Here is a 14,498-nt window from a genome sequence, read left to right on the forward strand (position 1 = left end):
GATTATCTTTTATACAATTATTAAAGAAATTAAAAATTATTATTGAACACTATTATTCTTTTTATTTTATATTATAAATTTTAATTGACGATTGTTTGAAATTTTCATAACTGAAAATTGACGTTTTATCTACATATATTGTAAATAAAGAATATTTTAAAAAATAAAATTGCTATATCTGTAAAAATATACAAGATAATTATCGATAATATATGCTAAAGATTTTTTATATTTCCGCGTTTTATTTTATATTTTTATTTCAATGAAAACTCTAATAAAGTGCTGAATATATAGAAGCTGTTTGTCATGCTGTCATATTCCATTCCCAATATTATATTATAGCTCGATTATAATTGCGAGGTTATTATTACTTTGAAATTGTATCATTCATAAGCGGAAACATAATTTGTGACGTGCGAATGACTGCAATTTCGGAAATGTTATCCCGAATTATCGATTTTTGCCGCAAGTGCAGCGCATCCGCGCGTTGCTAATTTATTTTTACTGAAAATATACTCGCCGCGCATGGAAACCAATGTTATTTCTGTCGTTACGTCTCCCTCGCCCCCGTTATAACGACTCGAAAATTGGAGAGTCGCTTGATGAAACGCATACAAACTGCGTCACTGCGTCTGAGAAACGCAAGGAGGACCTCCCGAAGCACATAATTTTGTTTCCGTTACCGATCTCGAGATGTCTGCGCGAAGATAAGAAAGGTCTAGGCATACATAAATAAAAACATTACGTGGATAGAGAAGATACATCAGCATAAGTTCTACTGGTAATGAGAAGATATCATTTCCAAATTATTACATATGTAAAAGATACAAATACGACGCAAAATTTGTATATAAAAATAAACGATGTTTGTACATTGCGTTCTCTGTTTTTCTCAATTGGCATACGAGTTATTATTCCCGCGAACGGATGTATCGCTGAAGTACGTGCAGAAAATATCCTGAGCAATCAATATCGGTATGCAAAGTACACGGAAGAGAGCTCGAAAAATAATCTGGAAAACGGATATACGCGCGTATATACTCGGCTGGCCATGCGTGGTGCAAATTTTATCGCGTGACCTTCGCGTCGTTCCCTCTACTCTGCAGGGTAGAGCGATAGAGCGAAATTGCAGCGTCGTCGCTATATATCTCGTAAACATTAACTTCACTTACATTTATTGATTTATTTAAAAAAATACTAGCTCCTCTCCAAACGAGCCACGAATCTAGAAGAATAACGGAACGCAAAATGCTATAAATAGAAGCGTCGATAAGAGTCTAACTTTAGATCCGCGTAAACTTTAGATTGCGTAACTCCTATCCCGTTATCTATACTTAAAAAAAAAAAATAGATAAACATCGTCTTACTTGCACCGCGTAAGTCTGATCCGCGCGATATTTGCCGAGCGATAATGCGTCCCTCAATGAGCTCTGTTACACGGCCATCATTAATTGGGTTTAGTAACTATCGTGTACTATATATGTCCAATTGATTCAAATGTTCAAAATATAAAATAGGCTTACATTTAAGTCATCAAGATCATTATGATAAGAAGAAAAAATTTAGATGGGATAGTATACAGTAGTTGTAAAACCGAACTATATATAAGTCGTATAAACGTAGTCAATGTAACTTTAACGCCGGAGATCCTTTTTATTTTCGGCAGTCTTACATTTACGTCAATTACGCTGACACATTTCGACGCGACGAAATTGCACAGCGCGATTTTAAATAGCGTCGAGGTCAACAGCACGAGAAAGTCATTATTTTTCACTCGATAAACACCATTATATATATATACGTACTTAAAATTCTTCTTTAAAAACATCCCCGAACGAATTTTTCCATATAAAGCTTCTTGGAACGAGCGCGACGGCGAGGAAAAGCCTGGGATTTTAACGGTAGTGATAAAATATCTCCGAAGAAAATCGCGCGCACGTGGTCCCCTCCCCCCGCGAAAATTTCTGTCGGCGCCCATGGGTAGAATCGGGGACGGTGTGGAGCGCCCCCTCTCTCGAGGACGCAGCGGCGAGGAAATCCTAACCATAGGGGCGAAGCGAGGAGATCCGCGGTGGTAGGGGGCGGCGCGGCGATGGTGGCGGTGGTTCCGACGATAGGGGTGGCGCGCGGGCGCGAGCGCCATCTGGCCGTTCAGTGCCCGGCCACCCTCCTCGGTACTCGGTACACCCCGTGTGTGCCGTGTGTGTACGTGACTCGCGCTCGCGGCTTCCGGATTATCGCGGCTAGTTTTGCGGGCCCCCCGAGGATCGCGGACACCAGTAGTGCACCGTGCCTTAAAATACAGTGACCAGTGTATGCCTTGAACGCGACGCGACAAAAAGGTAATTATCAACGGTGGTGGTGGTGGCGGGCGACCGCGCGAGAGCGGCTGTCTCTCTCGCTCTCCTCCCTTTCGGAGAGAGCAGTGAGAGGTCGGTGAGATGTACGAAGTAACTGGAAGAACGGGAGGCGACGGCGACGGCGACGACGACGGAGGTGGCGGTGTAAAGAGAGAAAGTGGAGCGCGCGAGTAAGGTAACGACGACGGCGGCGGATCGCTCGCGTCGCGGAGGATCCTCGCTCTCCTCGCGAAGCGACGTCGAGGAGAGTAGGCGCACGCGAGTCGACAAATCGATCCGCCCGCCTGCCGCCCCGATACCACGGCGCGATATTCCTCGCGCGAGCTGCTGCGACCCATGCGCGGATATACGAGTATAGAGAGAAAATAGAAAAACGATCGCGCGAGGGAGCAACGTCGTCGCGAAGCGCGGAGTCTTCGCGCGGGCGATGTTTCCGAGTAGCTCTCCCCCTTCAGGCGCCTCCCCCTCGCCCGCGAGGCCGATATCGGCGACGTAGTATCGGGGCCGACGGGGCCGAAGGCGAGCGCGTCCACACCAGGGGCGGAGAGAGACTCTTCAGGCCCTTCAGGGTTCGCTTACCGAGACTACCGAGAGAGAGAGAGAGAGGTAAACGGCGCGCGCGAGGATATCGGCCGCTTTCGGTGTACCCGCGGTGATGGAAACGTGGGCCGCCTACCTCCTCGTCGACGCTCGGCCGCGTCCGTCGGGTCTGCCTCCCGATTGATCGTCGGTGCGGCGCGGCGCGGCGCGACGCGACGCGCGTCATCGCCGTCCGTTCGTTGTTCGAGTCCCCGCTCGCGCTCGGCGGGTAGTAGGCGCGTGTCCGGACGACGACGTGGAAAACGATCTCCCCGATCTCGATCTCCCGAGGCGAGGCTGCGTACGCGCGGGGACGGGGATACGGGATGATCGGGTGGACGAACGCGCGCTGGTGACGGTTTTTCTCGCAGCCGGTGCATGCGCCGTGTCGCCGGAACCCGCACGTCGGCGGAGAACGGAGAAGACGCGACCGGAGAACGGAGTTTGAATCTTTGTGGGGTTCCCTCGCGATCGCTGCTCGATTCTTCTCCGACGAGTTCTTCTTCCCCCCCATCCGGAACGCGTAAGGGAGACCTTTCGTCGCGCGAGAATGACGCGAAATCGCGAACCCGAGAGAGCTCGATTTAGTTTCTCTCGAGATTAATTATTAAGGCGCGTTTAATTATCGCGACTGTTCTCCCGGTGCCTCCTCCCGTCTCCGCGAGAGACGTCGTGACCTCGTATGTGTTTTTCCCGAAGTAGTTTCCCGTCGGACTCGGTCGACGTGACTCGGTCTTGTCGCCTCCTCCGTTCGACAATTAAGCTCGAAACGTGACTCCGCTTCAACACACGTCAACACACGTCCGTCACGATGTCGAATTTATGCGGAGCTAGCAGCGAGCCGAGTCAGGTGGCGAGTTATTTGCTTTAGCTTACGACGAGAGAGACGAGAGTGGAGGTAAGCGAACGATTTCCTGCTTTGTTGCGTCTGCCCTTTGGCTTCGCGTGTAAATCATCCCGGATATGGAACGAGAGCCGGAATCGTGTCAGGAAAAACGCTTATCTTCCTTGAGCTGCTTATTTACTTTGAGAAAATATAAGGATAATTCGCTCTTTTGACTCTCTCTCCAGCTTCGCGCATTCCCGGTTTAACGACAAACTTTTTTTTACGCCAAGTTAACGGGCAGGCAAGTTTGAAAAATAGAGCGAGATACTTATTTACCTTATTCAGAGGGAATAATTAATTCAGAGGATTTTCCTCTGAAACTCAGAGTTAATTTTCAGGAGAGTTAATTTTTAAGGGAGTTAATTCAGGGGAGAGTTAATTTAGGGGCCGAGTGAGAGGCTCGTTTCTATCTGATTCTCTTCCCTGGTTTTTTTCCCCGCTTTCCGATCTTTTCTCTAGCTCACCTTGCCCCGACTCGCCTTTTCCCGTGTTTCGTGCAAGCTCGACGTTACGCTCAAACGTGGATACGCGACGTTAGCGGAGAAGCGAATCGCTGGCAATATTTCAGTCAATTTATCTAATCTCTCGGTATTCTTTCGCAAGCGCGAGATAGGCGAATCGCTCTGCCTTCTTACCACTGGCTTCTTATATGTTCGCGCCTCTGGGAAAAATTAAAGACGGAAATAACCCACTTTGGGGCCCACGATTACGCGTAACTAAAAATCGTAATTAGCTATTCTATCTATTTCAAAGATTTTTAAGTTATATTAGTCAATTCTCTCAATTAGTTTTTAAGCCCATTCTACAATAGCCGTAAAAGTATGCGTTAAGACGTAAGCAGTAAGCTATTGACTAATGGGATTTTTACAATCCAAGAATGATCGACTGTAGTTGGTCAATTTTTACTGCTTACGTCTTAACGCATACTTTTACGGCTATTGTAGAATGGGCTTTAGTCGATATGCAGTTACGCAAAAATAATTTTCACTTAAAGGGCACTAACCAAAATGTTAATTAGGGTTACGATATCCAAATAATTTGATTATCTAAAATTGTGGGCCTCAGAGTGGGTTATATTTTTCCCAGAGCGGCGTGAGTGCCGTTCCTCGGCGATGACTCGCAACGTCGTCCCTCGGACGTTCGGTGCAAATGCAAATACATACGCACCCGCATACGTACGCACGCAACGCACACACAACACACAAGACACACACACACACACATACACGGCGAGTCGATCGATTTTCCGTTCTCGATTCCGCGGCGCCCGCGGTGTGCAATGATCGGCGGCGAGCCGAGCGATACACCCGCGCGCGCATACACACGTACCACACACGGGGGATTCACGCGGGTTTTCTGTGCCGTTTCTCACGTAGGTCGTCAAGTCTCGGGTTGACGAAGCGTTCTGCGATAGCGATGCGATCGTTCCTATATAGCTATAGACACGAGCGACGACGGATGGAATCGCCGCGACTCCGCGTCGGAGAACCGGGAGAGTTTGAGGATCTAGGTACGTAGCAGTTTTTCACTCTGTCCCTCTTGCCGGCTATCTCTCTATCCCGAGGCGATAAAAATCACCGGCGAGCGATCTCTGTCCGGGAAACGACGGGACGTTCGGACGGACGGAAGGTCGGTTTAATTAACGGGCGGAGGTGGACGCAGACTTTACACAAGATAACGAAGAGCACCACTTACGGCTTGATATCTTTTTTCCAACGATCTGAATCTCAGGACGATTTGATCTTTCGATTAGTAGTACAACAGAAAAACTTGATTTTATAATAATAGTAACGTGGACCTTCTGCTTTATCGGATAATTAATTTCATCTTGCTCTCTCGTATATTATTACACGTATGCCAAAACGAAAAGGTCTGTCTGGGTTCGCGTGCAACCGTACATAAAGAATAGTACATAAAGAACGTAAAATAAAACGAAGTCGAAAATATTTAGCATTCGTTCCTTGCCTGCCATGTGTGTCTGTGTGTCACGTGCGTGGTTAATTGAACTCGAGCTCGTAAAAACTGTTGACGTAGCAGTCCGGATTGCTTCAATCGAGAATGCTGTAACTCTCTCTCTCTTCTTCATCTCTCTTTCACCCCCTTCTCTTCCTTTCTCTCTCTTTCAGACGCACGCTGATTTTCCCCCAAGTATTCACGACACCACGTATAGCGCATCCGCGCGTAGTTCGTTGATCGTCCAATCTTAATACAGGCAAGACGTCCCCCTCCCGGGATGTACAATCAAGTTTGATTAATCCTCTGTGGCGCACAATCTTGTTTAACATAAACAAGGCGGACCAGTAGATGAGGGTCTGAAATTTAATAGTGAGCAAAACAAACGATTTCTGTATCAAAAGATAGCTTTTTCCCTCCACGTACAAACACTGTAAACACGGAATTCTCTTCGACATGGTTTTTTTCCATGCCTTGCGAGACTTTCAGATTAGATGTTGCTCGTTACAGTATTTGTATTCCCAAAATTAATTAGCAAGTAAACTTGGCGCTCGACTTGGCGGTTTTTAAATTATCTGGCTCTGTAACATTTAATTTCGTCAGCTTTCGCGTAGATAGGCTCTCGCCTTTGATTTAATTGCTTAACTACTATGTATTGTACTTTTGGTTATCAGGCTACTTTCACACATTAGGATTTTACTTTATATAAAATTAAATTATATAAATTGTATTAAAATTAAATCTCTCTTATATATATATTAAAGAGAGAGAGAGAGAGAGAGAGAGAGAGAGAGAGAGAGAGAGAGAATGAGAACAGTTTTCAGAGAATAAAATTCAATCAGAGAACAGGATCTGCCAGTGAGATTAACGAGAATCATTGTCAGAGGTCAAAATCCTACCGTGTGTGATTCAGTTAACAATAGTGACGGAAAAGCCCGAACTTTTTTTTTCGAGGCTTCGATTCGATTAAAAACTCCATAATACGTGGAGATTGGAGAATATAATTTTACAATCAATGTAACGAAATTTAATGACTAAATCGGCGTAACGTTAACAATAGAACGCGAGCGAGATGTCGATTCGATAAAAGCATTTTCGGAAACCTGCTTTTTTCGAATCCGATGAAAAAGAGGGCACAGGCTAGGATAGGAAAAAAAAACCTCGGGCACGCTGATTTACAACCGATCGCCCAGCGATATGAAGTATTCGACGTTCGCGATCCGCCGGAGTGACTTCCTGTCGATTCCGTTTGGCGTACCTGTTTTTTGCGGCGTGCTGCCGACAGGTGCTCTCGTGGAATATCGGGCGTCCTATCGTGAATTTTCGCGAGCAAGTGCACGTCGCAATCGTAACGGTGTGGTGCCGTTCACCTCTCCCAGACGAGTCGTACGTCTCTAATCTCGTCGATCTTAACGCCCGCGCGAAAAAGGGCTCGATCTTAACGACGCTTCTCGAGCGAGTTCTTTTATCGTCGCGTGGCAATCCGTATTTTAGAATCGAGTGAAACAAATGGTCGCCCATGTTCTCTCCTTCGGATTCCAAAACGCCCATGAATTCTCCTCGTTCTTCCCATTACTTCTTTGCCCATCAAGTAAAACCCGCCAGACATAAAATAGCGGTATAGATTCGTAATGGAAATGTGACGCAGTCTACTCTTTGCGTGATAGTCGTTTATAACAGTTCTGCGAAAGTTGGTTGCTGTCTAATGCATTTATTCGAATGCCAGTATAGGGACGATCTTACCAACACATATGGAATGTTTCTATCAATATTAAAAAATGTATGTTATGTATGGTATATTATCATCTCGTGCTGTATTAAAATGGAGAAATTTAATATAATTTCCTATTTGGGAAACTATTAATATTAAAATTTTCAGCTTTAACACTTTCCCATTTGGAAAGTGTTACAGCCTCATCATGAAGGCTATTTTTGTTCTCCGATAGAAAGAGAGAGAGAGAGAGAGAGAAAAGAAAAAAATCCTTGCATAGATAAATATAAATCGTGCAGATATAAGCTGTAAAATATACAATTTCGTCTGACATTATGTGTTTGAAACATGTATGTGAATGTATATTTCTCTAAAAAGGAGGGAGAGGAGAAAGGACGAACTGTAAAAATTTCGCATTCTTCTAGTTTGACCCCGACCTGGTTCGAAATAGCGAGCAAGTATGGCAGGGGACTCTCTACATCTAGTTTGCATCGGTTTTGCATTTCTTCGCGGGGGGAACATCGTTAGAAGCGTGTCGCACTAAAAAACCAGAGAGAAAGGGAGAGATCGGGCTTCACTTTGTACGTTACCGCTAAAAATACGCGATGGCGGTAGGACAGGGCCGTTGGGGATGATGCTGCAGAGCGGCGCATGCATCGCGCCACTAAAGCGGATGCTGCATGTGCATCGGGCATTGTCAATAACGCCGCCAAGATGCGACGGACTAACAATACGTTTACGACGTGCACGCGCGCGTAGAAACGGCCGTGAGGACGTTTAATCCGCGAGCTTTAGCTGGTCGTCAAGCCCAGTTCGCAATATAAAGAGAATATAAAATAAAAGGAATTAATGTGGAGAATGGAAAAAAAGATCAATAAATATAGTATTATTTCAAGTCAGGTTTTTTTTTTCCCCAAAAAACTCGTACATTTTTAATGACAAAAATCTGCAAACGTTAGAGGGCAGAATTAAAAGAATTGATTTTTTTAGATGCGGGACAGGTTTATATGTTTTCTCGTAATATATTCAAGATCGATATTTTCTTTATCATATATATGTATTTTCCGTGCCATTTAGGACGTTGCACGTTCTCAATTCTTGAACAGTGTGTTATTCGTGTGATTTATTTAAATTACGGAACCTTTATGACGTATATTATATTCTTCTACCTTGCTCAGTGCCCGAATCCGGTGCCGTTCCGAGAGCTTAAACGCGGAAATCACAATACCGCGGAAAAATACTCTCGACGGTATTAATCGCGTCGTTAATACCTTACTCTTTGTTTCAACGAGTTTATTCGTATGCCTCCCCCCGTCCTTCTCGGACATAAATAATCACCGTCGGCACGTTTTTTTTTTTCGCTATATGTACAGATTATACGAGACGCGGGCAGAGCCGTAGAGAGTTATACCGTACGAAGCAAATGTATAATTTCAGTAATTTTGAATTCTCAATTGAGAATTCTCTCATCGAGAATTGAACGTACCTGTAATAAATACCGCGTAATTTATTGCTACGGAAACAATGAACACAAGGTCCAAGTATTTTAGCCGCATCATTGTATCCGTATGGTTTTCCCGAACTTTGTTATCCAAATATGTATGAAATCGAACGACCAAGTGATTAAAACCCTTCGACCGTTTATTTTGATGCTCGAGGTATTTCCGCTCGCCGGAGCGTAAGTGCGGAATGAGAATAGGGCTAGGGAGAGATGGACGTCTCGTCGTCTTCTCCCCGCGATTCGTAGATGTGAATCATCAGCCTGGTATCGACGTTCGGATACGGCCGGAGACATATTGACACGCGAATCCTATATATATATAATCGTGACGAGACGTCAGAGGGGATGGCGTAATTTTGAAAACCATCAGCTAACGGACGTTAATGACGTACCGTAACGAGTACACGGGGAGGCGCAACAACAGAATTTTGTTGCGCCTGACAATTGGGCGCGATTGAGCTGCGCCAATGCAGAATTTGCAAATGCGACATTTGTGTAATTGAACAGAATTGATTGCGGTGGAGTGACTCGATGCGCCGTCTTTCCCGCATTCCGGTTTAGCGCAAGGTCTCTATCAAAATCGATTGTCAATTCTACCGTGAAATATCAGCGTACAAATTCTGTTAAGTAATGAGCCACGCGAAACTCGGCACGCAATTATGAGAGAGAGAACAGACTTATTGAAAATAACTGTCGAGAATAAAATGTAAAATAAATGTAGAAATTGATTATCGAGATATCGATATACCAGTTTAACGTATTCGCGGGATAATAAACGTCATTCCAAACGGCAAGAAATCCAATCTTATTTCCGGATGGGGATAAGGGGTCCAGTTTCAAATCGTTAAGCATATTCCCGTAACGAGGGAGTAACGAAGGAAAGGAAGGAGTAATAAGAGCCGCAACGAGAGAGTTGACACACATCGCCGTATGCGCGACAATTAGGTGGCGCAAAGAAGTTTGATAACGTTGCCGGCTCGACCTGAAATCCAGCGCGACATTCGGCCGCTAAAAATAGGAAGCGTTTACCCGTCCATTGAGATTCCGAATCGATCGATCGCGCATCCTGGCGTGTAACATCGACGAGTAACCGACATCTACATCGTTTGAATTTCGTTTTTCCAAAGGGACCGACCGTCGTTGTATCGATCTGTTGACCGTCAACGATGGCGGCGAACCGAATGACAAGCGGATAACGTAAGGAGAGGTAATGTTAAAACTCCCACATTGCTCTACGTTATTACAAGATTACGAGTGGGTGAGGCATATCAGGTTGTCTTTTAAATCCGAGGAGCTCGTTCCGCGGTTTCCGCTCGACGTTGTTTCAAATGGCGAGATCGATAGACGAGGTTTTCTAAAACGGGATATATCCACCTCCGGAAAAGAAGATAATGTTAATACCTTCTCGGAATGATGATCTCGCAGTCCTCGACGGCGCCAACTCGATGATATTGACTCGACATAATTTTACAAAAGAAAAACTTTGTTTTTTACATTTTACATTTTTATAAAATTATATTGGTAGAATTAATCCGTTCAACTCGTGGTCCGTTCCGTGGTTCATGCGTGATTCAACGTGCCATATATCGATTTCTCTCATTGTCAGTAACACGTTTATTAATTCATCTTGTTTATTATTATTATACTGTTTTATTGTATCTCGAATAATTGTCATATTTTATTATATTTATCGATTATTTTCTTATTTTCCGTTCAGCGATCTTATTTAGAAAGTATGTTATTTTCTCAAATACATTTTTTTGCTTCAATAACACAGTAATCTTCCATCTAAGAGCTATATATAACTTTCACGGAAAGGATTTCTTTTTATATAAACCTGGTACATGATGACCTATACCTATAATGGTATGTGTATTTATATTCAATGTACATATACAACGTTTCTCAATGTACATGTAATTTCTAAGGTAAACTCGAAACATAGTGCTCCATTATACTTTGTATTAAAAAGTCGCATTATTAATGCCTGGAGCAACAAGAATATGTGTTCTTAAGCTTAATTTTAAACACTTATAAAATAATTTCTGTGAAAAATAAAAATGAATTCCTAGAAAGTTCTCTTAGTTCCTAAGGATTTTTATATATCTTCTGAAAAAGAAAGATGACAAAATAGAGTATATCAAAAAGAGTACGTTTTATCGTCACTTTAAAAAAATTAAATTACTGAATATCCTGTACGATTTAGTAAAAATAAGATATCAATATAGAATATAAAACACTGACCCGTCAAATTTTCTTTATAGTCACATTTGTTATATAAATAAAATTATACAAATAAAAGAAAATTGAGAATTGCATCACTAGAATGGTATTCTCTCGAATTCAACGCGGAAAATGAAAGAATCAGTAGGTCGACATTACCAAAATTCTTCTCTCATTTTTCTCTTTCTTCCATCTCTCTCTTTCTCTTTCTCTCTTTTTCTCCTTTTATTATTATTTATCCCTTTAATTTGTGCCCGACCGTTGGCGATATCTCACGGCGAGACGTGCCGCGTATGAAGCGTGCCCATAATTCGTCGCGATCCGACAATATACGTCAGGCTGGAGCACGATCTTTTAAATTAAAGCCATTAGATCCGTAGGATTATTACCGGAGGCCTGATACTCCATGAGGCTCCATAAAATCCCATGAGTTGACTCAATGACGCCGTCAAGGAAGAAGCCCGTCGCTTGACGACGTCAACATACACTTAATGGAGTTACGTATCTCAATAAGTCTTAATTAGATTCTTATTTTAACCGAAATTTTATTTAACGCGTAATGGCCGAAATGTTCAATATGTTAGTGTCAAATTAGGCTCGCTCAGGTTTATTAACTTCACGAGTTAATCAAGAAAGGATTAAAACTGAAATTGAAATTAGAGGAGCTTCCTCCGGATCAACTTTGCGTTGTCACGTAATCTGTGACTGAAGGGATATCCGATGATTTCATAATAATCCATCTTTTATTCATATGCGTTAAATATATTCGTTTAGAGGTGTCGCTGCGAGAATTCGTCGCTGCGAGAAAGGGGAGAGAGTTCGGCGAGAGGTACAAACGCCATTAATTATTAAATTAATTCCCACGTGTCAACGATCCGTACCACGTCACTGAATTAACGCGAATAAAATCACCGACGAAGTCTACGTTGATTATCGAGTTGACTAATTATCATCTTTTTTTTCTTTTTCTCGCGAAGTTTTCCTTTGATAAATCAAAGTTCTCCTCCTGGCGGGATAACGAGCATGAAATTATGAGCTATTCGCTTTGCGCGATCGTGGAATTGATTCGATTCTCCCTTTCTCTCTCTCCCTCCTCCCCCAACTCCCTTTGCACCCTCTTGAAAACGTCCTGTTTTTAATTGAATCGGATTATGGAAACGCGTCGGGCGTTTCAAACGTCGCCGTGGCGAATGTCAATAATCTTAAGTGGCCATAAGAAGCGGGATTATTTGAAATTCATTGGATTTGCGAAAATCCCGAGGTACCGGCCGCGGCTTTTTACGGAATCGCGAGATACGGAGAATCGCGATCGAGATCGTGTGATAAAAGGTAGAGCCACGGTGCATCCGTACATCTTGCCCGGCGCGCTGTCTACTAATAAATTTGCTTGCCGACGTTGTACACACGTATTCGGCTTTTGTAAAAAGGGAACAATATATCTGGATCCCTATCGCGGAGAATAAAAAGGAATTTACACGGGAAGTAACACGGTATTTTAGTTTTCACAAAAAGAGCTTCTCTAACGGGAAATTTTAGTTTTTCTCAAAAGAGGGGGATGACGTTCAGTCCCGCTATCCTCAATCCGTTACTCGACTTTTTTTTAAAGAAGCAGAATGTACGATATCGGTAAAGGGAAAAATAGATATAACAATGAGCACACATTTGAAAAGTGAATTGATTGTCAGATAGTATTAATAACAGTCTAATTTAGGTCAGAAAGTATATAATCAAGTTCGACCGTTGCTCGATGTATGGTGCAACTATTGTTCGTAATGAATACAATGAATTAATGTGGATCTCATTGTTGAAACATGTAAAAAAAATTCAGAGAAGTTTGGCTCGGAGAATTAATATTTAAATCTGGATTTTTAAGACCGAATTGCCGGCGTGTCTCATTCTAAGTCTGAAATAAATATTGTGGCAGTTTATGACGATGCTTAACTTCTACTGAAGCGAATCGATCTCCAAGTTTGGCCAAGTTTGGCTGCGAATGGTGTGCGTGCCACGACAGACAATACGGACGGACTTAACGATCGACTTAACGATGCCGGGCTTCATAAAAACTCATTGTACACACGTACGAATCATAATTCGCAATATATACGACGAAGTCGAAAACAAGGCTAATGTGATTGCCCATAATTGCCGCGCGCCTCGCAGACAGCGCGCCGCGGTGGGAGTCCTTCGCGACCGAAACGATGCCACATAAATTGAAGCATGTTGTATATTGGCTCAAGACCAAACGCTTAAGAGTTTACATCATCCGAGCGGTCCATGTATACGGATATACGTATATCGAATGTATTGATACATCTAGGAAGTACCAGTATTTCAGTAGCGACGTCTTAGAAGTGGCAGTACTTTACATCTTGAAAGTGGCCGATGCTTTTAATAAGCATCAATATTTTAAAATTCCTCGCGCGAGAAACTGTGACGGGATCTGAGTATAACAACGCGGCTATACCAATTCGTCGATCGTAAAGTCAATTTTACAAAATTATCAGCTTAACGAGATTACGAAAGTTGTGATATCGGATCGTGTGACTAGAGAATTAATATTTTAGCGATGCCGTAAGTTTTTAATATGCCCAGGCTATTTAGCTCCGCTGCAAGTTTCAAATTGAATCGAAGTATGAAATTGCCGTTTATCGATTAGATTAAAAACGCGGGATGTCAATTTATATTCTTCGTTACCTGGTCTGATATTAAAACCCCTCGCGGCTCTGTGAAACGAGACGCAGTGGCCACCGGGTCGCCACCGTCTAAGAGGGTTGGCCTTCCTCCCTGCTCGACGGTGGTCGTACACAGAGGGTCGGGAACGAACTTCGTCCGCAGCGCGAAGTACTCGAGGGATACGTGCGGAAAACGCAGACGAATTCGCGGCACGAGTCCGCGCGATAATCGATCGCCAGGACAGCACGGCACTTCGGTGTCGGACGCCTCTCGCCCGACACCGCGCCATTGTCGTGCGTTCCCGAAAAAAAAAAGAACCGCCCAGAGAATCGTTCCGAAAAAACAAAAACCCGTTCGCTGTTTTTTGTCACCGAGGAAGCAGGAAGAAAATGCAATGCGACGACGCTCGGCGCGGCGTGTTGAGCGTCGCGGCGCGGCGCGGCGGGATTCAAAATGTGCCGATTGTATCTGTTGGTGCCAGTGACCCCCTATTGATTCCACGCTCAGCGAAGCACAGACCAGACCCTCTCGTTTCCCACCCTCTCGCCACTCTCTCTCGTTCTCGGTTTCCCCTCTCTCTCTCTCTCCCTCTCTCTCTCTCTTTCGCTCTCG

The 14,498-nt window shown here is 43.8% G+C and overlaps 1 protein-coding gene across 13 annotated transcripts in view; it reads left to right on the forward strand.

The window, feature by feature from the left end:
* Positions 1-2,141: 2,141 nt before the first annotated feature.
* The window catches only part of LOC139808726 (uncharacterized), a 39,512-nt gene continuing 27,155 nt past the window's right edge, over positions 2,142-14,498 (forward strand). For 8 of the 13 annotated variants that reach the window (XM_071771026.1, XM_071771032.1, XM_071771029.1 and 5 more), the window contains exon 1: positions 2,145-2,342. The gene's annotated coding sequence lies outside the window, so the exon portion shown is untranslated. Of the gene's footprint in view, positions 2,343-3,145; positions 3,838-14,498 lie in introns of those variants that run through there. The other 5 variants (XM_071771037.1, XM_071771038.1, XM_071771039.1 and 2 more) reach the window with 3 other exon arrangements.

The sequence above is a fragment of the Temnothorax longispinosus genome, chromosome 2, assembly GCF_030848805.1.
Source record: "Temnothorax longispinosus isolate EJ_2023e chromosome 2, Tlon_JGU_v1, whole genome shotgun sequence".
NCBI classification, from domain to species: Eukaryota; Metazoa; Arthropoda; class Insecta; order Hymenoptera; family Formicidae; genus Temnothorax; species Temnothorax longispinosus.